At 47.4% G+C, this 25,140-nt stretch overlaps 1 protein-coding gene across 7 annotated transcripts in view; it reads left to right on the top strand.

Moving 5' to 3' along the window:
- Positions 1-25,140, top strand: part of RALGPS1 (Ral GEF with PH domain and SH3 binding motif 1) — a 2,625,553-nt gene that overhangs the window by 241,313 nt on the left and 2,359,100 nt on the right. The gene's annotated exons all lie outside the window — the stretch shown is intronic.

Raw genomic sequence — 25,140 nt, 5'->3', positions numbered from 1 at the left:
GATACACTGGGTTTTCAGCCCTGAGCACCGGGCATCCAACAAATGGTACCAAAGGGCCAGAGTGGATTGTGAATCCCAACGAAGCCCAGCAGCTGGATGCACAGGCGTGGATGGTGGAACCTGGGTCCTGGACACGGCTCCACAAGGCAGGCAGTGATGTCCCGGGTCTGTACCCCACAAGATCCCAGCCCTGTTGGCACCATCCTATGATGCAGGGTGGCAGATCACCTCTAACCTAGCTCTGGTCCTCAGCTGTCGCAGCCCTCACTGGAGGGAAAAATACCACGGCGCAGAGCCCAGATCCCGGGTCCTTGGGCAGCAGACTTATGTGACCCTGCTGATGAACCCAAAGGCCACCCAGTATGATTGGGAGCTGGGCCACCCCACCAAGCTACCCCCGTCTGTATGCATTGTTGTGCTGAATCGGCCTTCATGCTGCCCCCAGCCAGTCTTGGGCGGCTGCTGGCTGCAGCCACCAGTTCCCCCGCTGTCCTGCCACCTCTAGCCCCACCCAACCCTGTGGCCCCTCCACCTGGGGAGGGGGTCCGATTTCAGTGGCATTGAAATGGTACGTGCTTATTGTCAGGGAGACAGTCAATTACAATGTACATATTGGAGGTTCATGCATCGGTAACAGGTAATGGATGTGGCCCAATATGGGATGGTGTGCCATGCTCTTTGTTTGACATTGTTTCATGGGTCATGTCCATGTTACTTTATTGATTGATCTGTGTAGCCGAGTGACCCTGGTATCTTCATTTATATGCTTGGGTAAGTGACTTGGGGAATGCAATATGCAATACTAAGGACTCTACCATGTTTTCAGGTTTTCTCGTGAAGGATGTAGATGGAGGATATGTGTGTATTTTAGAATGAGGCACACACCACATGTCCACCCTGGTCTGCCATTCTCTGGTTTTTGTTTATGGCCCAACTGTACTTTCCATGTTTCATCATCGTAGGCCATCAGCGATGTGGCTATGGTGTGACTATCACTCTGGATGTTATTCATTTGATGCATGTCTGGACGAGCTGATTGCGTATGTGCTGGCCCTTCACCCATGGCCTGCTAATGGTATGGGTACTGCCTGTGGCTGCAGCCAGAACCCCTCATGCACCTCTATTGGTATGCTGCGACATGTGGCTATATTATGCAAGATGCAACATGCCAATATGATTTTACATGACACAGCTGGTGCATACAACAGCACTCCACCTGAATGGTCCAGGCAGCAGAACCATGATTTCCGCATTCCAAATGTGCACTTGTCTATGCTTCTGGTGGAAATGTGGGCTGCATTGTACCAGTCCTCCACTGGTGTGGTGGGATTTTGGATAGGCATCAACATGAATGGGGATAGCGGGTAAGCACTGGCCCCTGTAAATGATGATCATCAAATATTGGGGCTCATTACGGGTCCAGCGGTCACTGTGCCGGTGGTACCAGCGGGTTGCCAACTGAATATTTACTGGTGCCTGACTTCCTGGTGCCATGGGGAGATTACAACCCCGGCGGCCTGGAAAGTCAGGCCCCGGTAAATTGTAAGTCCCCATTCCCATAGTGTGCCATGGGACCCTATGGGAATGGGGACACAGAAGCACTGGCACTGTTGCTAACGGTGCCGGTGCTTCCGTGACTGGTCTCCTTACTGTGGCTGCTGTGCATGGCAGGGTCTGACCTATTGGGCACAGCGGCTCCGGCAGGCAGACCTGTAATATGCCAGCACGGAAACAACGGTGCCAGTAAGGTTACCGGCACCCTTGTTTCCAGACCGGCAGGGTCGTGATGAGGCCCATTGTTATGGTATGTGATTCTATTGTGGTTTGTAGTGTATGTGTCCCCAATCAGTGTGTTTTGGGGTGTGTGCTGGCTGACACTCACCAATGAGCCACTTGTTGCAGAACGTTCCTGATGTCAGGGCCTGCTGGATGGGGGAATGGCGTAATATGTAGCTATCGTGGGTGCATCCAGGATAGTTTGCGTTCACATGCATGATGTGACCCTTAGCATCACAGATGGCCTGCAAGTTCAGTGAATGCCAATTGTTTCAGATCAGATATATATGTTCTGTGGCTCGTGGGGCTTTAGTGCAACATGTGTGCAATCAGTTGCCGCAAGTACCCGTGGAAACTGGGCAACTGCACACAATTCTTGAGCCACTCTTTGCCTTGCCTGCACGTTGCATGGCATGTCTATGTGGCTGTGCACACGTGCTATGATACAGCTTGGACCTATTTGAGGCAGAGTGATTGTGTAGACTCTGAAATACCCCCGACAATGGCTTTGGTCTGTTGGAATGTGCCAGTCCCAAGGAAGCGAAGGGCAGTTAGGACTTTCACCAAGGTTGTTATTGGCTGTGAGCACATGGTTGGGGGACCAATACAAGGATGACATGGGGGGGAAGCGGTATGTGCCATATACTTCCTCATCTGGCATGCCCAATATCGTTGTGCGTTTATGGTAGATTCTGGCCCTTCTCCTCCTTCACCTCCTCCTTCCATGAAGCAGTACGTATGCGAGCAATGCAGGAACGGGCATGGTCGCAACGTTTCTCTAAGATTGCATGGTGGTTTTTTAAATTTAAGCGTGCATAGCACAGTCCTACTTTGCGGCTGGTCATGGGTGGCGGTAAAATCTGAGTCCTTTACAGTCTGCACGGATGCACAATTGAATTTGTTCATACGAGTCTGTTTGCACTTCGTGAGGCATGTTTGTATATTTGAACTGTGCCTCCTTCCCCACACCCATGTCATCCCTCATTTCTCTACTTTAATGAGAACATTTGCATATTCCGCCCCCTTCTTCTACTTTGTACTGGCCATTCCCTCACACCTCGTGCAATGTGCGCGAACATTGAGCAATGTGTCAGGTGCCAATGCAAAGTCAGGCCTGTAAATCAGAGGATATAGTTTTGCGCGGCGCAAAGTGCACTTTTTTGGCACGAAGTGCAGTTGCACTTCGGTAAACCTTCTGTAAACACCACCCTCTTTCAGTATTCTTTAGGCCGGCCATAGTTAGGACAAGTCCTCCTAACCCTCCTTCCTTTTCAGATCCACAGGAGCGCCAGCAGGCCATGAAAATGGCAGTGGTGTGATGTATGAATCATAATAGCAGAGTTACTCGCATGCCTTTGACATCAGCGTGGACACATGTTCAAATCCCGGCAGAGACCTTCACCCTCTCGAGGTTGATAAATTGATTACCATTAAATTCCTCAATAATAACATGTCAGATAGCACAGTGAGCTAAGCGCTTGTGCCTGATATCTGTGCGCAGCCTGCTGTGGCAGGTTCGCATCCCAGCAAGGCTAACTCAGCCTTTCATCCTTCCGCGGTCGATAAACTCTGGGATGATAATGTCTTCTGTTATTTCAGCGCTCTGAGACCTATGGGTGTGTAGTGCTACATAAGAAATAGATATTATTATATATATTTTTACTTCACTTAGAAGGTGGTTGGGGGTTCGAGCAGTTTGCACTACATAAAACTTGATGTTATTAGTGTTGAAAGAGCACAGGGGGGGGGTGAAAATCTGTGCTTTGGTAGGTTAAGATATAAAAGCAAGTCAAAATGCAAAGTAGCTTTGTGTACTCTCGTGGGAAAATGTAGACTCTAGAAAACAAAAATAGGAACATGTTCCCAAACAATCATGTGTAAAAAGCCAAGAGTATTTCTTTTGTGTCTATGCCACGATGCTTTTATTGGATGCCACTTAAGCACCTTACAGGCATTAAACGAGCTATTAAACATCAAGCTGATTTCTAGTGTCTCCGCCTTCTAATGTAGGCCTTGGATTTTTAAGGAGCCTCCCATTTTGTTTCTGCGGGATAGGGAGGTTTTGCAGTGGGAGATTACATCGAATTAGAATTCATCGAATTTCTTTCAGCACATTTTGTCCCCAATATATGTTTGGGGGGTGGGTATAGACGAATAAATAATGTGGTAGGGTTATGAGCCCCCCTTTGACCCCCAGCATATATTTGCAGCAAAATCTACCACACAGACAAAAACATTCGATGAACTCAAATTCGATGCAAACATTTCGACCAAATGACATATCACCATTTCTGCAATGAGTTTCAGTTGGACAACAATCCCTAATGTCATATCTTGTGTGTAGCTTTTTTATAGCCTGTAGATCAGAATTAGACCGATCACGTACTTCTTGCAACAAGGTCTTGGGGGGGGTTTGAAGGGTTTCTCTCCTCTACTTTTGGATCCCCAAAATCAGAGAATGAATAACACCCGAATATGAGCTCAGGCACCCCACGCCCTGTGCCTTAGTAATTGGCTAATGGGTTTCATGGCACATGTGTGAACGCTTAGCTGCTGCTGTGACTTGCAGGGGCGAGGCACTTTTAGCAGCGTTGCTCAGTAAGTGATTTGCCATCAGAAGAGGGATTTCAGCTCCCAGTGCCCTGCACTGTGTGGCTGCAAGATGTATTGTGGCTATTAGCACCATGGCTGCCTCCAATACCGGGTCCGGGTCCGGTCTGTCTGAATGGGGACTTACCGGGGCATACCGACCCTGGAGGACCCGGTAAATCCCCATTCAGTAAACCATTCCCCATTCCCATTTGAGCCCCCATAGGGCCCCCATAGGGCTCAATGGGAATGGGGAAGGCACTAATAACAGTACCGCAAATTGCAGTACCGTTATTAGCTCCAAGGTCCCTTAACGGGACCTGCTAAGGACGTGTGGTCTGACCACACGTCCTCTACGGTTCCCGCTAAGGGAGAATTGGGCGGTAAGGGTTTACCAGCACTGGCATCCGTACCGGTGCCTGTTAACCCTTACCACCCAACTCAGAATGACCCCCATTGATATTGATATTTTATTTCTATCACGCTCGTACACAAGTGTTTCAGAGCGCGACAAGGCAAGGGATGGGAAAGGGGAGAACAAAACAACGATCTTACTAGGCCCAGCGACATTGAGAACGCGCAAGTGCATGGGAGAGGGGGAGGGGAAAAGTGTATGGAAGGGGGGAGAAGTGGAAAGTGCAGAGCAAAGGAGAAACAGATAAATAATAATAAATAAATAAATAATAAAGGCAACAAACAGTGGTAGTGCAGCCAGCAATTGACAAGTCTGGGGTTTAAGGCAGCAGACAGGTTAGGTCTGATAAGTGCAGGAAGAAAAAGGAGGGGGGTGTATCGGTACAGACCCCAGTGCAAGGGGTGGCCCGGAAGCAGCGTGGGAGGGTGGCAGGGCGAGCAGGTTCCTGGGCCCGGAGGACAGAGGCTGATATGATAGATTATTTATAACACGCTTAATACCCAGAGGTTTCTAAGCACAGACCCAGGGATTGAACCTGTGTTGCTCTGGGTCGTCTTGCTTCAAAGGCGAGCACGTTTCCCCTGTGCTATCCTTCTGCTCCAGGTGCACAGTGCCAAAAGAGAACAGATCAGCAGGGGAGAGGGGGAGCGAAGGCAAAAACAAAGAGGAAGGTCTTGAGGTGCTTCTGGAACTGGAGATGGTTCTCTGCAAGTTTTAGAGTGACAGGGAGGCTGTTCCAGAGGGAGGCCCCAGCCGAAGACAGAGATGTATAGAGGTGTCAGGTAATTATGTCCCCATGCATAATGTCACCAGGAAAAGCTATTGGTGACATTATATATGGTGACATTATGTATGGGGACGGGTTGCTGGGATGTCCCCTGCTCCCCTTGCAATGCCCCAAAAAATCCAGGGTTTGCGGGGTGTCCCCAGCATGTTCAATATAATAATGTCTCTGCAAAAAACAGCAACATTTATGTCAGGAAATATTTTTGCAGGGACATTAATACATGGAACCAATATAGGCTAAGAGAAGAGGCCTAATCTGTGGGGTCATTATGCTAAGCAATAATGACCCCTTCTGAGGTCTGTAATGCTATTAGCCGATAGTGGTGTTTGCAAAATAGGTTTTGGAGTTGTGGTTGTGAAATAAAAAAGATGGTGAAAAGATTAAAAGAAAAGTGTAGTAAGCTGAATGTGGTTTCCGTTTGTATTATTTAAACAATGAGGTTGCCTTATGAGTTAATTGTAAACGCTGCTGCACTGGACTAGTATTAGCGTGACCACACATTGGGTGTAATGTAAGTGTGAACAGCTCCTCTATGCAACAGTGAAACCTCTGCTCCATGTTTAGCTTCCATTGAAGGTCTTTAAAGGAGAAGTTTCAGACATGTTCTCCAAGAAGGGGAGTGGCTTGCTGAAAGAACTGTTGCTGGGAATTTGCGCTGCTGCTTCCTGAATTGTTATCTTCTGAGAAACCCTTTGTGCGCTTTCCCTTTTTGCTTCTGTAGCCAGAACCAGTCTATACCAGTAGTCATTGACTGCATTCCAAGCATTCTAAATGGAAGAGAAGATCAGCAACGACCTCCATGTGCTAATTAAACGTTAACGACCCGGAGTACTGCACTGGGCATTATGGGCCCTGAAGAGCGATTTAAAGACCTGAGCACAACGAGTGCATTTAATAAAGTTTTACAGACAGATGACTCATGACACGACCCATGAGTGTGCTCTAAAAAGCTGCTACAACCTATGTTGCTCGTGCTATTATAAATTACATATTAGGATGCAGAGGTTTGGTATATAGACCAGCCTGGGCAGTCACAGGGGATTTAATGTTGTTATGTGCTGCCTTCAGCCTTGGCATTAATAGTTCTGATAAATCTGAGGGCTATGTGAACAGATCTGTGAGCTATACTGAGCCATATGCCCTGAGGCGGTGGGCTGACCCCGTTAGTAACGGCCCGCCGCCCAAGTTAAGGGCAAGAGCAAAGTTGGGGTCCCTTAACGAGTGCAGCGGTGCTGTTACCGACAGGATCGGCCTGCCGCTGAAGGGCATATCACCATTAGCACCCGTGTAATTCCCTAAACCGGTGCTAATTGTGTCTTTTTTGAGGGCGAGGGGGTTTCTGCAAGAAAGAAAAAAAAGAAACGTACGTTTATCTTGCGGCCCGTCTCTGTGCAGTACTGCTTGTCGGCGAAGTTTGTTTTCAGTGTTGACGACTGTGATGTCATCAACATGAAAACGGACTTCTGAGGAAACCAGCACTGCGCGGCGCCGGGCCGCAGACTAAAGGAGAGTTTTATATATATATTTTTTTTAAAAAGACACCATTAGCACCCGTGTAGGAAACTATAACGGTGCTAAGTTGAGGGAGAAGGGGGAGCAGGGACGGGTCAGGACGGGGGGTGCTGGCTAACCAGGCAGCTCAGAGCACAGGCTTGTACCATACAGCACGGCCCGCGTTCTGGGCCTCCTGATGGGCCCGCGCCCCCTCCCAGGGTGCTAATGGTTCGTATAGCCCACACATTGTCCGAAGAGAATCACTATGGTTGCATTCTGGGATACAGGAAGAATGCCAAAGCATCAAAAAGACACTTAAGTGCCAAGGACGAGTATGCTTGTCCTTTTTGCATAGACTTGCATAATAGCCTGGCAGTTAAGGGGTTAAGATAAAGAACGCGCTGCAGCTGCATTCCAGGAAACTGAGCCAGAGTATCAACACATCTAAGAAGAACTTGCTTTACAGAGGAAGCACTGGCGCTGCATTCTGGGAAATAAAATGTTTCAAAGCAGCTATTCAGACGTTGTGTGGGAAAGAAGCCACTGAGGCCGTACTCTGGGGAACGTGGTGTGCAGTTAAAGAGCATGATTACAGGTTTGTTGGTATTTCAGCTAGAAATGTGTATTTATCGTACTTTTATAGCGCTTTACGCCAAAGCGCTGTACAAAATAAAGAGTGGTACAACAAGGTCATATAGGTTCAAAAACAAGTCAATCAAGTGGCGAGCAAATGTTCTTTAAGACGAGTTTTGAAACTAAGTAAGATATAGGGCCTCATTATACGGATGGCGGTAAGGGATTACCGTCACCGGTAAGTGCACCGGTGCCGGTAATCCCTTACCGTCCTACTACGAGGTCCCTCAGTGGGTCCCGTCCTTAAAGTGTGGGGAAACCACACGTTATGGACGGGACCCGCTGAGGGACTTCAGAGCAAATAATGGTAACGCTAATTGCGGTACCGTTATTTGCTCCTTCCCCATTCCCATTGAGCCCAATGGGGGCTCAAATGGGAATGTGGAAGGGGCATGGTGAATTACCGCCCCCGCCAACCTTGGAATGGGGCGGTAATTCCGCCATTCACCATGCTGGACTCCAGCGGCAACCATGGTGCTACTAGCGCCATGGTTACCGCCATCCGTGTAATGAGGCCCATAGTGCGGGGGAACATTCCAGTGCTTTGGAGCTAGTAAAGAGAAGGAGCGACAGCGAGAGGAAGCGGAGGGTGAACGAGGGATAGATAGAGGCATTGCTAGGCGGGGCTGAGGGGGCTATAGCCTCAGGTCTTTTGGTTGTAGCCCAGATAGAAGCTCAGGGGTTACAACCAAAAAGGCTAGCAAGCCCCCAGTCCTGACATTCCCAAAATTAGCGTATCCCCAGATCTTTTCCAGATCTAGCAACACCCCGGGGGATAGACAAAAGGAGCTGAGAGCGGGACATGAGAGAACGAGAAGGGGAAGCAAGATAAGGTGGAGCAAGGCCAGTGCCACAAAACGGAATTACCGCACAACACAGGGCACTGCATTCACTTGTCCCCTCTGGCCATGCGACCCATCCCTTTTCTTTCTAGAAAGCTCAAACGATCTGGCCATCACAAACTGTTCTATTGCCTTGAGTAAACCCCACCTAATTCCCTGCACCAATCTGGATTTTGCCATAGTCACTGCAGAGACTGCCCTTGACGAACAGTTTTCTCACCAATACTTGTCTTCGGCAAGCTACGCTCCATCCATACTCTTTGGGAAAGTTTTGAAAACAATAAAATGTGTAGTGGCCGCCACATTATGGATGAATACATTCTCCATAGATCAGCTACTTACGATATTCATTCATTCAATCATTTTGTCATTTGTTTAGCACCTTTCACCATAATTATGGTCCCAGCGCGCTGTTGGTTGAACGCCCTCAGAGGGACCGGAGTCCAAATTTGGGAAAAGGTTGGGAGGTGTTCTTATGTGTGTGTGCATTTCAGCCTTTAAAGTTATGTTAGGGTGGCCAAGACCCTGCTAGTCACCTATTTCTGAATGTCGTGTGGATGGGCGCAGCAGAGGTCAACTATGAACTTAACTTGGGTGGGTTGTGTTTAAGGAGATAGAAAATGATGTGAAAAGCTACAGTTTGTATTGTCATTAAAGGTAGATTCATTCTAATGGTAGAGGTGTTGTGCAGTAGTGTTTGTGTTATATGCGCGTGCAGGGTGTGTGGAGTGAGAACGCGCCTTCCGCTAAGCTACCAAGGTCCGGTGTGCAATAGGAGAAAAGGGTTAGCTGTACAAACAACAATGTCTACATCCTGGATTCCATCAATGTACAAGGAACAGTGCTACATTTCACAGACGATCAAAGTGCTAAATGAATACATAATACTCACCCTGGCTCCTTCTAGTGCAAGCAAGGGCCCTCATTCATGCTTTCCTATGGTGGGATGGCTCCCCTCATGTGCTTTAGAGTTACTTTAGAGAGTCCAACCACCTAATCTTCAACCCGGTCAAATCCAAAATCCTAACATGCATCAAAACTGCTCTGATTCCCCAACCTTTACCATGGCCAATTGTCCTGTAAGCCTCATCTGCCGCCTCCACCGCGGTTAAAAATCTTGGATGCACCATGGACGTAGACCTATCTCTCTCCAAACACATCAACTCTGTATCGAGAACCTGCCACTTCCACATCCTACAACACCTCTTTCCCTACCACTCCTATCCCCAAAGAGTCTCAGCAACACAGGCCGTCCTATGTCAAAATAGAGGCTAGAAGCCGATACGAGACTCATCCGAGGATCCTTATATTGCGTCAAAAGGAAGCTATGCAACAAATAGTGCACCACAGACAATTCATTGCCACTCACGAGTTCCAGAGGTTTCCATGGATCAACTATTTACAGCTATATACAGGTAGGACCTGATATATACCTTCCAGAAGTTATGAAGCGAAGGTCTGATTACATATGTTTTGCTTTATTGTAAAGAATGCAGTCTAGTTGAGAATCGTGGCTATGTTTACCTCCTTCTTGAGACAATTGTTATGATATGATATGGTATTTATAACATGCATATACACAAGTGTTTCAAGGCGCTTCCATGGACAGGTATAGATTGGTCTTTTCATCCAAGGTGATGTTGTACATTTGTTTGTATATTAAAATAAGGGTTCTTTTGCTTGTCAATTTAAGACCTTTCCCTGAAGAAAGATCAGCGGAACTGAAACGTGTCGGGTGATTGAGTCTGCCCTTATGAGAATTACGCGGATTAACATTGTGGGCATTAAATAATCTATACCGTTTGCATCAGTTGTTCATTGGAATTATATTTGAAGAGAATACAGTAATTACAAACAGATCACATTTGTCACCAGGACTCCCCCAGTACCACAGGCATATCCTGTTGAGAAAAAGGGTTGCCATTTTGTGAGTTTTGCTTACATGGGAAATACGTTTGAAAAACCTTTGGTCGGATTGTTGGTTTGTCGTTTCATGCAGGGTTCGGAATTAGGATTCAACTAACTGGAACAAAAACCAGCTGCTAGGTGTCTGCCATCACCCAGTACGCAGGAGCTCCTGCCGGTGAACCGGGAGCGAGTACACATCGCACTGCAAATCTGACTTACATGTGAGAGGCAAACTTTAACTTTTTGCCCATTCTGCATGCTCCATAATGTTTACATGTGTGCTAGATGTGTCCTAATTCTTCTTCATTAACATTCATATGTGTGTTTGTAAGGCACCAGTTGGCCTGGGCTGCCAAAAGTATCTCATGGTAGGCTCTCCTAGGGTAGAAGCAGGAGAGAAATAGCTCCCAGCAATTTCGAACCCTGTCATGAGAAATTGCCAATCGTTATAAAGAACTCTGCTTGGAAGCAAACATGACTGCACTCTCCTGGAGTCTCAGGCTGCCCTGCCTCTGGCTCTTTAGCTGCTTTGGTACATTCTCTCAGGTTTCCAAGAATGTAAAGTATATCGCGTTAAATGAGTCGTTCGCACCCAGGAAAGGCGTGAGTGTTCATTCACCGCCCGCAGTGAAAAAAATAAGTCCAAAAGGTCCCTATTCGGATGACGGGGGGCATTTTTTACCCTGATTTCCATGGTTGCCGCCATCGAAAAGTACCTAGTCCCTTTTCTATTTTAATGGTGGCAGCCATTTTCTTTAAACTTTTTTTTTTACTGAGGGGAGGTGTGCTCGGTATGAGCACATCTCCTGTCGGAAGGACACAAATTGGAATCTATCTGCACCCTGGGAAATCCCAGGGTGCGATTAGCTTTCACACCCCAGCTGGGGGGCAGACATACAGTTTAATGCTCCGCAATCCGAGCTGAGGCCCTCACCTCGCTTAAGCCTACCAAAGCTCGGGCTGGTGGGATGTTCACCGCCATGTCCGCCCCCCAGCTGGGGTGTGAAAGCTGCAATCAAGCCCCAGGTGTTGGCAAAAATCGAACAGTTCTTTTTAGGTTTTACACATGTTCAGAACGCGAGCAGTCACGAATTCGAAAATGTCACTGAGAATCTTGCAGTTTGGGCCCACCAATGAGAAAAAGAATGCTCGAAAAGGGAATATGTGTGTTATGTTGGGAAACAAATAAAAGCAGCGGAGAGGGCTATAAAAGTGGGAGACTTTTTTTTAGCAAGGGTGTCGAAGAAGTGCTGAGGGGTAAAGGGGTGAAACCCCATTATTTTCAAAAAGGGCAACAGGATTTTAAAAAACAGAAAAACAAAATGTAGGGCAAATATATTTCATTCTCTTTAAAGGAAAGTTCAAGTACGTAACATATAACCCATTCAGACCAGTGGCCCAGCTGCTAGATCTACCACTACAGGGGTTCCAAGACCCCCTCAAAGGTGCCACCAACTGTAGAAAGTTGGATTGCAGCTGCCATTACTTTTTAAACGGCTGTGCATTTTCTAAAGTGAACTCGCCCATCAGCTCTGCAGTTCAGGTCAAGAACATATAACGCAACTGTCAATAACAACACAAAGGCAACAGCGACACCAAGCATCAGTATTCCTCCACAACCACACATGCAGTGGGCTCCACATAAATCGCCCCAATTGCTCACAGCATTCTATCCTCAAAGTCCAGCTATGGAGCGCCGTGAATAGGAAACCCCACTCTACCCGGTCGAATGCCTTTTCGGCATCAAGGCTGAGTAGGGTATAGTTCCCGGTGTTTGGGGAGACACTTTCCATAAGGTCCAGAGTCTTGCGTATGGCATCCGCTCCCTGCCACCCGGCGATAAAGCCCACTTGGTCACGATGTATCAAGTACAGCATCATCCCTTCCAGGCGAGTGGCTAAAATGCGTGTAAATATCTTTTCGTTGACATTGAGCAACAATATAGGGCATTATGAGGAGCACAGGGTTGGGTCCCTCTCCTCTTTGGGTAATACTGATATTAGTGCCTTACTAAAAGACCTCAGTGATGTGCCTATCTTGACTATATTGTTATACAGTTTAGTCATGTGGCTCAAAAGGCAGCCTGCAAACGGTCTGAAAAATCCCACTGTATAGCCGTCCCCCCCAGGGTCCTTCCCATTGGGGAGCCGTTTGATAGCATCCAGCACCTCTTCCGCAGTGTGAAAACCCTCTGCATCATCCACAAGGCCTTCTAGAGCCTTAATACCTTCAACTCTCTCTTCCTAAATATCTTCCTTCTCGAGCCCTTTGCCCATCCGGCTCCAATTCCCTCAGGGTCAGTCGCTTCTCCAAGAAAATAGTTGGTGGTAGATCTCTTTCTTCGGCTGGTGCCTCCCTCTGGAACAGCCTCCCTGCCTCTCTTAAACTTGACGAGAACCATCTCTGGTTCCGTAAGCACGGAAGCACCTCAAAACCTGGCTCTTTGCCTCTGATTTTTCTTCCCCTCTCCTCTGCTGCCTCCTGGCTGTAGCCGGAACTGCACTGACTACCTGGACACCCTCTGATCTCGGGCCCAGGTCCCTCCCCCGCCAGCCCCACACACCTGCACTGCCCACCTGGCAACCCCCGCACTTGGGGACTGTTTCTGTATCCCTACAGCCCCCCTCCCAGCGCTTGACACCTGTTGTCTGCACTTACCCATGCACTTGCCACTTTCCACTTGCTGGCCATTTCTTTGGTTTATAGTCATTCCATCGACAGCCAAAGCATCTAATGCCATACCATCTAAAAAAAAAGCATCTGAAAAAGCATCTAATGCATGTTCTTCCATTTTTTTTCTTCCCCTTTTTTAACCTTAAACCCCATTTTTATTAAACTAAACCCTTTACCATCTAAAAAATGCATTCAATGATTTTTTTTTAGATGCTTTTTTTAGATGTTTTGGCTGTCAATGCAATGACCGGATACTGTTTCTTTACTTATTGTTATTATCTATTCCCATGTACTGCACTGTCCACGCCCCTTCCAACGTACTTGCGCAATCTGAATGCACCTGGTCTAGTAGGATCGGTGTCTGTCCTCCCTTTGTTCCCCTCCCTTGCCTCGTCGCGCCTTGAAACACTTGTGTATAGGAACGTTATACATGCCATATCATATTATATCAGTAATGGGACTCTATGCACTCGACTTCCGATGCAGTGAGAAGTACCATATCAATACCGCTAAAATATCCTGGGACACCATGATGACATCCAGGAACTCCATTTCGCACATAGCCTCATAGAATTGGGCAAAGCATTTTGCTATTTCCAATGGCATGTCTAGAATGGGCGCCCTCGCATCATGTATTGATGTAACCCATGTCTCTGCCCTCTGAGATCTAAGCCTTGCCGCCAGGAGCATATCTGCCTTGTCCCCTTTCCCATAGAATGTTTGTTCAAGATATTTCAATTTGCATGTAGTATCCCCCAGTCTATGCCTCTTTAGCTCTGACTTCTTCTTCTGTGTAATCTCCAATGTATCCTTGCCATACCCACCCCTAGCGTGCATCCGTTACTCGCTGTCTGCAATACCCTTCCTGAGAGCCTAGTCTTGCAGTTTCTGCTCCCTCTTTTTAAGACCTCCCTCCCTCATCAGGATCCCCCTGCAGGTAGCATTCCCTGCATCAATTCTGCTGTAGGTGGATGGGGGTGGAGAAAAAGGTGTACCCCCTTCTGCCCTGGGTGCATCATTCTTAACTTTCCCCCAAAATAAGGCCCCTGCACCAGGGACGTCATTGCACGAAAATGCCTGGGGTAGCGGAAGTGACATCACACGAACCTTAACTTCTGATGACATAGGAAGTGATGTCATTTGACCCCACCCCAAAGTGACATCACGGGAAGCGATGGAACACGACCTTTCACCCCTCGACAAAACAGGAAGTGGCATCACAACATTGTTTCTAAGTACACTACAAACCATATGGTTACGATATCACTAAAGTGATATACATTTCATGCAAGAATGGCTCACCATATGTATCGTTAGTGCGTATAGGCCCATAATACCAAATCACTGTGCATGCAAGCAGATGTCCAAGGCCAAACGATAATGGTGTGTTATGATATACCACTTGCGCTTAAGCACTGCACTGAATCTGCAACTGGCCACTCGCCGTTCTCAGTCCTTGGCCCAGCCACTCTCCCCTGCACTGCCTCCCTGGCACCCCCTGCACTATGGGACTGTGTCTGTATCCCACAACCCCCCCACCCCAGCACTTATCTGCACTTACTCGCACTGCCACTAGTTGGCCCTTGTTTTTTTTTCTTCCTGGATGCTATTAACCCAGTAATGCACTTCCCCTCTCCCTTCCTCCCCCCTGCACTTCTCCCTTTCCCCTCTACCCTTGCACTTGCGCGATCTGAATGACACCTGGCCTAGTAGGATCGTTGTCTGTCTCCCCTTGTTTCCCCCCCTTGCCTCGTCGCGCCTTGAAACACTTGTGTATAGGCGCGTTACAAATGCCATATCATATCATATCATATCATTCTCCACACATCCACTAACCCTCGAGCACATAATGCAAGTGCCCCTCCCTCCTCTCCCCCTCGGGAATGGTCAATTGTTTCACTGATTTCCTATACAGCGCCTCGTCCACCATGGAATTGAAATCCCCTCCTATGATAAAGAGATCCCCTGCAAGGGCCAGTATTGCGTACTGCTTGACCCTGATTGGGAGAATAGAGTGGCGCCAGCACAACTCTCACTCCATCCAGGGAACCCTGCATTATGAGAAGGCACCCCTCAAACATTGTTTTAGTCTCAGCTCCCAGCAGCCGCCACTGCTTATGCATTATTATTCCCACCCTGCCCCACTTCGCCGGGCCGGATGCCCAATGAACATGCCCTATCCCTGTGCCTTGTAGCTGCCCCTCCTCCCCCGCCACCAGTCTGGTCTCCTGCAAGAACAGCATGCCAGGGTGGCTTTGCGAAGCTTACGTGCAACTAGGGACCTCTTTGTGGGCGCATTGAGCACTTTTGCATTCAGGCTACCTACAACAAAACTCATCCGCCCTCTTTTAGTTCCCATCACTCCTTCCCCCGACATAACCACCCCATCATCAACACCTCACTGTAAGTCCCCCATCGCCTAGTAGCCAATACATCATGGCCTCGCTCACAGTTAGACCCACCATTGACACATGCTACCCATAAATCTACCCCCTGAAAGCAAACCATAAACTTTGTAAACTGAAACCTGCAGTAGGTGTTGTAGAAATGCCCTCTAACCTACCAAGGGCCACCAGAGTGGGAGATGGGTGCCCCCCTTTCAGCTATCTCATGGGAGCCACACTGACCCCTACACATATTTGTCCCTCCAGAAATTGACTTGCGTTCTTGTCTCCTAAGCCTCCACTGGCACATTCCTGAGCCTTTTCGCAGGGACAGGGCCTTCAACCACATATACTAGTGTTCAGTCTGGCCCCTCCAGCTCCGGGGGCGGTGGGAGTCTCCCAAGAATGGCACCTGTTTGCCCTTCCTCTTGACGGGACTCATCTGTTGGTTCGGCTGTGCCGTGGCCTCCAATGACAAATGGCAGAGGGCCTACTCTGCTTCTTCTGCGAACGTGATCCTATAATTTATCCCCTACATATTGAACTACAGGGTGAAGGGGTATACCCAATGATATCTGATTCCTTTCTACATTGGCCACTTCGTGAGCAGCTTTCATATTCCAAGGTCCTGGCCATTGTTGCGCTATGGCCAGGACCTCTGCTTTATCTTTGTACCTCAAGAACCTGGGTACGATAGACAGCTTGCCGCCCCTGTGTGCTCTCTTTCTAGATGTACCTACTTTCCTCCCTCAGCTGCAAACAGGAGGTTGACAATGGCCTGCACCTTGTGTTCCACGTGCGACAGCATTTCTCCATTGACTTCCTCCAGCCCCAGTGTTATTCCTCCTCTCCCGGGTCTCCAGGTCATCCATTTTACCTCCTCTTGACACAGCTCTAGCTCCATCATTCGTGCAACAAGGCGCATTTCAACCATATCAGCATTAAGGTGGTTGTTCTACAGGCTCTCCACTTTACTCTCCACCATTCCGACCCTCCCCTTGATGCCCACCACTGACGACTGCAAGTCACTCCTAAGCGCCTTGATTTCGGCCAGGATGCTCCCAATGCCATCTTGGAAGCCAAGCGCTACAGGTCTACATCCCCCAGGGTCCTTCACCCGGGCATGCTCCCAGACACCCCATTGTTTCTTCCTGACGGCATGTCTCTAGACACCAGTGCTGAGTGGGGCCTCTGTGCCCGCCTTGACCCCACGGCTGACAGTAACTCAAGGTGCGGGAAAGTGCTGTGGGTGCCAGCGCCTTGGGCAGAACTTTGTCATGCATCCCTGGTTATCATTGCAAAGGGCAATAGGCTGAGAACCCCCACAGCCTCTGGGATCGCAGTTCGAAGGCCCCCTGTGTTGGGGGGGCAGTGTTCAGACGTGGGGTGCCCTTGCAGATAAGGGCGCCTCTTTCCACCTCTATCCCGGTGATAGATGGTCCCACTACAGTTATTGGGCCCACGCCTAGAGTGCACCCAACCTGGAAAGGGCCACCTCACCCTTTCCTCTGGGCACGGGGCTGGTGACCTCTCCTCAAGTCTCATCAATGCCAATTCCCAGTCTGTGCTGGGGGGGACTCCCAAACTTGAGCTCACGAGCATTTCTATGGTGGGTAGGGTGCAGGTCTGCTCCTGTGAGGGGCTGGGGAGCTCGGTCACCTCGGGCAGTTCCTTCGCCTGGCAGCAGAGGCCTGTCAGTGTGCGGTACAGCAGCGGCAGTCCCAGGCGGCCAGCGCCCATTACATTGAGCAAGTACCTGCAAAACTGCCTCGGAAGCCAGTGAAGAGGGATAGGGAAATTAACCCGCTACTCCCCCTCCTATAAGATACATGACACGGAAGAATGCCAGGAGATACCATGAACACCCATACTATTTCGGACCAATTCCTAGTGCTCCAATGATAGACAAGTATGTCGAGAGGTTCCCACTCAACCAGCCCTACAGACCAGGTGTGGTACAAATCTTCCCCAGAGTGGACGAAGAGCCTCAGGCCGAAACTAAAGAGACCTCAATTGACAGTATTGACTAAAGCACCGAGAAGCCATGTTGCTGATGTCGATAGAGACACCACGATTTAGCAACATTACACAGGAAGCATGCGTGCCATCCACACATCGGGACACAAACACACACTTGAATACATGAAGAACACGAGCGTACAGTTCTATAGTTAGAGGACAGATACATGTACATACTGTCATTGCTTTTATTATTTTGTCATTAGCTTAACGCAGCAACGCAGAAACTGTAAGAAGCAAGAGATCCTGAGCAGGGCTTGCAAATGTTTATACACAAATAACCTTATGGAACTGCAGGAGCACCCATGGGACCTGACAGAGCCAAGTGTGTCTAACATATGGAGATTATAGAATAGCATGGACAATGTAGGAACTGCATAAGGGTTTAGGAAAATTACAACAGGCCACAAGCCCCTCAGCAAGAGCTGAGCTGAGTTGAATTCAGGCTGGACAAGAGCAAACATGTGAGACAGGACCCTCTGCCAAGGCCAGTAGATACTGATGATATTACATTCCCTGAATGACAGTAACACAACACCAGCTGCAGCAAATGCGAATAATTCTTCAGAATTCAGAACTACAGAGCTCCAAATCATGATCTCCGAACATGTGTCCCGGCCGACTCACACAATGTACAGCAACCAGCGCTGGGAAAGGAAGCCGATCTCACGCTGCCAGACAGAGGCTTGCAACAAAGATGGTACAATGTGGGACAAGTGTTGCACGAGATGAACAAGCACTCTCATAATTTAAGGTGGTACACACAAGTTACAATGCAGACACATAGTCATTCTTATTACCTTGAGAAGGCATACCAAGAGCTGAGAACCTTTGCAGATCCCAGGCCTGGGGAGTCAGCCCTAGCTAATCAGAGTTCAGGCTTCTAGGGTTGGGTAGCAACGGGCAAGAACCAATGGTAAGACCCACAAACTGCAACTTTGTTATAGAGATTTGGGGATGGACAGGGCCAGCCACCCGACATGCGAGAACCAGTAAATTAACATGTATAGTGTCCACTATAGGTGGACTATTACTCAGTACCCAATCCAGTAGCTCAATAGGTTTTCTGGAAAGGGGCCCAGGTTGTGACGTCGCTATGACGCAACTTTAGGACAAAAACTAGCTTGCGAGCCAGGAGACGTGGAGTGGTCCACGGATTTCTTCTATCCTTGTACTGATCCCTGTTGGTTTTGGCTGTAATAAACCGCAGTTTGAACTTGCTGTTTGATTGAATCTTACGTTCCTTTTGTGGGAAGGTGTTGGGCCTTCCAAGAGTCTGTAAACTCCTAGTGGCCCACTGGCATACCTGGGAATTTTTTCCAGCACCTGGTCACCGCCTCTGCCTCTCCGCAGTTGGCTTGCACAGGCCAGTGGCTGGAAGTGCGTGGTGAGTTGCCCATCACCTCACTGGCAGCCCCACTCTGGGTGTGGAGGGATGGGATCCTCCATGGTCTCACTGGTGAGCCGCACCATCAGGAACGGGGCCCTGTGCACCCATGGGGCAGCAGCTTGCCATCACCATCCTCCTCCAAAATTCCACCTGGGGTGTCCATACCCCCTCCGATGCCTCTGAGTCCCAGTTGCCAGCACAGGGACAGTGTGGATCAGTGATTTCTCCTCTCTTGTTGCTGAAGGCACGGGAGCCTGGAATCAGGCGGACATGTTTCTCCATGCCCCATGGTGGTCTCCCCCTGGTTACCTTCTGAAGGATGGAAATAGGTCAAACCCTAATGGGTTCTCCTGCTCACCCACAACTGACATGATCCCGGATGCCATGTGCAACCCCGTTCCCCACAAATTCTCAAAACTCACATTTTCCAACTGTTCTGGATTTTCTCCTTAAGCTGTACATTGCCTTCACGTTAGTTTTTCATGCGGTGCAAGCACCTGTGCCACAATCAGATGCCACCTCCTCAGAGTGGTGCACACCTTTATGAAAACCACTGGACTGGTAGTTTGGATGCCCCATATTGGTGCATCTGGAGTAGGGCTAACACCTGTAATTCATTCTGGATTAATCAATCCATATACAGTGTGGTGATACAAGTGAATCCTCTCCAATGTACATACACATCATTTTATTACTAAGCTGTATCTCAATTACTCATAAACAAGACAAAAATGCATGATCATTTAAAAGACATAACACACAATATGACATATAAGTGCATGTGGATAGTAAGATTAACTATAATCACATCTAAAATAATTCACGCGTCAGCACAAAATAATCTTTAAGAAGGTCAATTTCTAATTGCAGCATAAAAGTCCTCATATACATATCATCATCATACATGTTTCTGTCCTCTATCATCAGTTTTGGACATTCGTCAGGGAAATACAAATGTGCAAGGTAATATGCGCAGCGTGTCTTTACATATAATACTTTTAAACATCTTCAGTCTTGCCTTTTGTAATAAACCATTCTTTGAACTTAATGACGATTTTCATCAATGTAAGTTATTATAGATCGGCAACATCAAACGCAGACAGCCATTTGAAGAGGGAAAGCGTCAACTCTTTTTCAGTGGCAATGGCAAATAAGCTGATAGAATGATAGTTTTAGATGTAACATATCGTCTTTATTTGCTATTGCAAAGAGCAAGGGGATCTAAAGGTCTGGGAATCATTTTCTGTACACTATGTGCATCCAGCTAAGAGTGCAAGGAAGTTAGTGGGGCTGGGACGCCATTTCTAATAACGTGACTTGGACAGACCTTTCACACCCTCAAAGAGGAAGCTCTTGAATCAAAACCACGATAGTTTATTTCGGAATAATCCATAGAAGTCACATAGATGCAAAGATCAATTTTAAAGAACTCATTACCAACAACACAGCATATATGGCATTATTCCATGAATCCTACAATCACAGTTATTTAAAATGCTGCATAAAAGAACTATATAAGGGTTGATTCACAAAATGTGATGGTTATATCTCTGACTTACTCTTGACGAGAGACTATTCTATTCACAAATATGTTGCCTGGGGTAGTTCTGACTTACTCCTGACTTACACCGAGAAAGAGAAGAGTGGCTTAGCCTAAATGATGTGACCATGTCAGCTTGTTAGCGTGGGTCCTCCCTATGTTAGCCATCTAATACATATGTTGTCTACGAATATAAATGTGGGTTTGAGGTACAGCAAGAGATGTTTATTTGATAGTGGCATTATAATAAAAGGAAAAGAGCTAACAGCAATAGAGGAACTATTAGGCAAGAGATTTATATTCTTGGTCAAAATGAATAAACCCAAGTTTCAAATATAACCGTGGAACAAGGTGCATGAGTCTGCACTTCTTATAGACCGCGGACTGTTCTGGCGAGTAATAGCGAAAGGTGAAGACGACACTCGTTTATTGCGTGCAGGTCATAATGCAACACTCTGGTACAACCCTTGTTGCCGCCCTGTGTGCTGCACAAGTTGAGAAAAGCACAACCTCTGACGTCACTGCTCCTGTCCCAGCATATGATTGATCAGGAATGAAGGTTAGAGGCAGATATTTCATTCCAGGAGGCCGTCTTTGCCATTAAATTACAACATGATGACAAGGCTCCAGGTCTGGACTGGATTTCCACTGATTTAACCAAAGCCGATTCCATGTTATGGAGATCAGTTTCAACAAACGTTTCTTGTCTGTGTCGGTGATTACAGCCCCTTGGAAGAGGGTCAAGATGCGACTGATCCTTAAAAAAGAATCTACGCTCTCTCCCCACTGATATCACCCAATTTCTCTTCTTGATTCCCATGCTAAATTCTTTGGCAAGGTAATACACAAGAGGCTGATAAGATGGGTCCTGGAAAAAGAAGATCTGTCTCATTGCCACCTAGGTGTTACGCTCATCTGGTATCCACAGGGACGCCACCCAGCCGGGTTACTCGCTGGTATGCTTCTCAGCTTTGCCCTGATGTGGTCTCCGGGGAAGGTTCTGCCTTGTGGTAGAATTTGGCATGCTCTCCGTCCTGCCTTCTTTGCAGGGGCGCGTTGTCTTTCATGGGCGAGTGCGGTCCAGTTACTTCACTGACGCCGGCCCGTTTGATATTGTTCAGGTAGGTCTTATTGCTGTTCTTTCGTTTTGTTGCTATCCTGCATGCCTTTCTTTGTTTAAAATATCTCTTTTTCTCCCTTAGGTATGCGGAGCTTTAGCGCAGCGAACTGGCTTGGTTGAGCCCCGCTGGTAAATGATGGCGCATTAAGAGCGCTATGATGCGGTAAGTAAGCGCTATGCGCAGCGCTGCAAAGTCTTGCCTTTGCTAACCTGTGTTTTCGTTCTTTGTAGGTCGTGGTGTTCTTCAGCGCGAGTGAAACGTCCGGAGTGGTGCCAGCCGAGAGGCGACCAGCCAGGTAAGCCTTTTGAGCAGTTTGTAATTTGTGAATGTCTCTACTGCTTTCTTTGATGTTGCCTCTATCTTCCTCTTTCAGGTCGTTCTGTCCGGGAGGCGTGCAGATTGGAGGAAGCTGTTCTCAGTAGCTGTGAGTGTTTAAAGATGAAGACTGCAGGTAAGATGCTGCTGCTAATGATGTTCCTTTTGTCTCCTTGCAGGTTCTGCTTCTCCGAGGCTCGAGGGAATAGCTGCACACGGTGAGCGTCACGTTGCAAGCTGCAAAGTAACGCGAAATGCGTTGTCTTGCTCGGGTGTGGTTTAAATAGCCCCAACAAAATAGTCCAGGTAAAGTAGTCCCTAGGCTACCACACCCAAAACACTAGACCGCATAGCTTGGTTCTTGGGAACCAAGCTATGTGGATGCCTCCATGTTGGCTGACAATACAATAAAGTAGTTCCCAAGCACATTGTTTTCATGGTGTATGAGCCTGGTGCCGTAGGCGCCAGGACTGGCCCCATGAGGGCTTTTGAAGAGGATGCCAGGCTCTAGAGGCCCGAGTCCTGACTCCACCTGGCCAATGAGTTTTCCAGAGGGGGTTGGCTGGCTTGGGTGTTCCTGATGGCCTTCTATGCTGTAATACTGTTCTCTGTAAACTGAAGAAGACATGTGTTAGATTTGTGGCACAAGGGCAGCGTATTAAGCCCTTTAAGGCAACTGGTGGGTAAGACAGAGCTGTATCCTAGCCACCTTTTGTCCATATTGTATATCAATGATCTAGAATCAAGATTGCAAAATATGATACTAAGATCAAAGGATGGCAAACTCCAGTAAAAATGTTTGCAGATGACAGTCATTCTTGCAAAAAGAGAAATTTCCCTAGCAAGACCTTTCCTAGAATTTGGAAACTTGTGTGCTAAATTAGATCTTGCCATCAATATAGGAAAACATAAATAATTATAGTAGGCAAGCAGAAATGTTCTGAGCTGAATTTTGGAGTCAGAGGACAAACGCTTGATGTGGCGCCAATTATCTACTGGTAGGGTTCTCCAACAATGTGTGTTGGGTGGTTTGGATCTATTTGACCTAAAACATTTAACCCAATCACATTTGATAGAATTTATTTGACCTTTTTTTCATTCTAAAATGCGGGGAGATCCCCCGCAACCACCTCACTTCCCCTCAATCTAATATATACCCTTACCCACCCCCATATAGATAGTTATTTACATTTGACCAGAAAAAATGGTCAAAAAAATTCAATCAAATGTTTTAGGTCAAATGTTTTTAGGTCAATTATGCTAATACTGTGTTGGCCAGCTCCAAACAAGAACTTCAAGGTACGTATGAAACCAACAGTGAGCACTATTTTCACATCTAATAGAAGAACATGTATGTCAGACGTAAAGGCTGCCTTTAAAGGGTTTCATGCAAATTCTGTCACTCAAGCCCGGTATGCATGTTAAATCTGAGGCCCACAGTCTAAATGCGGTCAGGAATGTTCAGAGGACATGTTTCTGAAATCTCTTGTCAAGGAGATCAAAGCAGCAAGAAAGTTATTCTTCCATATTGAAGTAAACATCACACGTAATGACTATCTTTTACCATGAGTTGAATGATATTGTGGTTAGAGCTTTGGACTTCCCCAAGTAACTGGGAGATTTGGTTATGAAACTTTGGTCCTATGAGATTCCTTTTAAAGCGATGTGTTTAAAATTCATAGCATTTCTATTGCAGGAGTTTGGTTTCTGAATCTTCATCTCACTCCTCCCCACTGCCCAGATAAAAAGTATGCTAAAGGCAATGGGGGTCATTAGGAGTTTGGAGGTAGCCATGGCGCTATTAGCGCAAAGGCTACCTCCAAACCCGGGTCCGGTCTCACTGAATGGGGATTTACCGGGTCATTCCGACCTTGGATGACACGGTAAGTCCCCATTCAGTAAACCATTCCCCATAGGGCTCAATGGGAATGGGGAAGGCGCTAATAACGGGCCCGCAAATTGCAGGCCGTTATTAGCTCCAAGGTCCCTTAAAGGGTCCCGCTATGAACGGCTGGTCAGACCAGCCGTTCCTGCTGGGACCCGCTAAGGGACCTCAGAATAGGGCGGTAGGGGTTTAATGGCAGCGCCATCCTTAACGGTGCCGTTAAGCCCCTACCGCCCAACACGGAATGACCCCCAATGGAACCATTGCAGAAAGTAGATGACCATTGGATGACAAGATCCTCCCTCACTTTTGCCTGCCGGCTTCATGCTGCCTGGCTCTCCATGCACGACCGCCTCCTTTTCAAATTCCTTCTCCTAATCCACATAGCTAATGCTGGTCTTGCTCCCCGGTACCTGCCTGATTTTATCTCTCTCTACTAAACACCATGTTTTCTCCCCTTCTCCTCTGCACTCCTGGTCCCCTGCTCCCCTCTGATGCCTCGCGCTTCCGCTCTTTCTCTGTACTTTCCCACTCTATTGGAACCTCCTGCCCATCACAAGCCAGAATGACTGCGGAACTCTTCAAAGCTCGGCTTAAATTTGACCTACTTGCCAAAGAGGGAGGAGCTATCGCTTTGTGCCCTCTTCCCCATCCTCCACCACTCTTTGTAGTGCAGCGTAATAATGTAATCTTGTAGATTTGTGCAGTACTTCTCTATGTTTGTAAGTCATCAGTTTGTTGTAATTGTGTTGTTTGTTTTATTTTCATCTCTGGTCTAAGGCCCACTTTGTTCACACCCTCACAAACAGGCTCACCACTTGTTCTCATGTTTGTGTTATTGTGCCGGCACTCTTCTGGAGAACGCCTGCACTATTGGTAAATGTATCATTGTAAGTCATTTCTGATCGGAGTTGACATCCCAGTCTTTGTGCTGTACTCAGCACTGTTTGAAAACAATATCTACAATTATTGTCAAGTACTCTAGTTCACACCTGCATTAGGATGTATTAAGAAAATTCACCCAGATGTCTACTGAAAATTAGAATGATTAAGGGTGCTGGGGAAGTAAAACAACTTGGATTGTATAGTAACAAAAGAAAAGTAGTATCCTAAAATTAAGGAAACTCCTCTCTCCTGCACACCGTTTAACCGATATCAATCAGAAACGTAAGTGAATCCGTGTGAATCAAGTTGCAAGGATATTATTCTTCAAATAACATAAAGATCATTTCAGTTTCAACATGAAACAATTCTAGATGAAAACATGAGAAAAAACCCATTACATTTAAAGCAGTAAGCATCCCCCAACAAACTCAGCAAACTCCACCCAGACTACACCTCCATAATGATTGACGGCACACCCATTAAC

The sequence above is a fragment of the Ambystoma mexicanum genome, chromosome 8, assembly GCF_040938575.1.
Source record: "Ambystoma mexicanum isolate Mex_15411 chromosome 8, UKY_AmexF1_1, whole genome shotgun sequence".
Lineage (NCBI taxonomy): Eukaryota > Metazoa > Chordata > Amphibia > Caudata > Ambystomatidae > Ambystoma > Ambystoma mexicanum.
The sequence above is the reverse complement of the archived record's forward strand: the minus strand, read 5'-3'. Positions and strand labels throughout refer to the sequence as shown.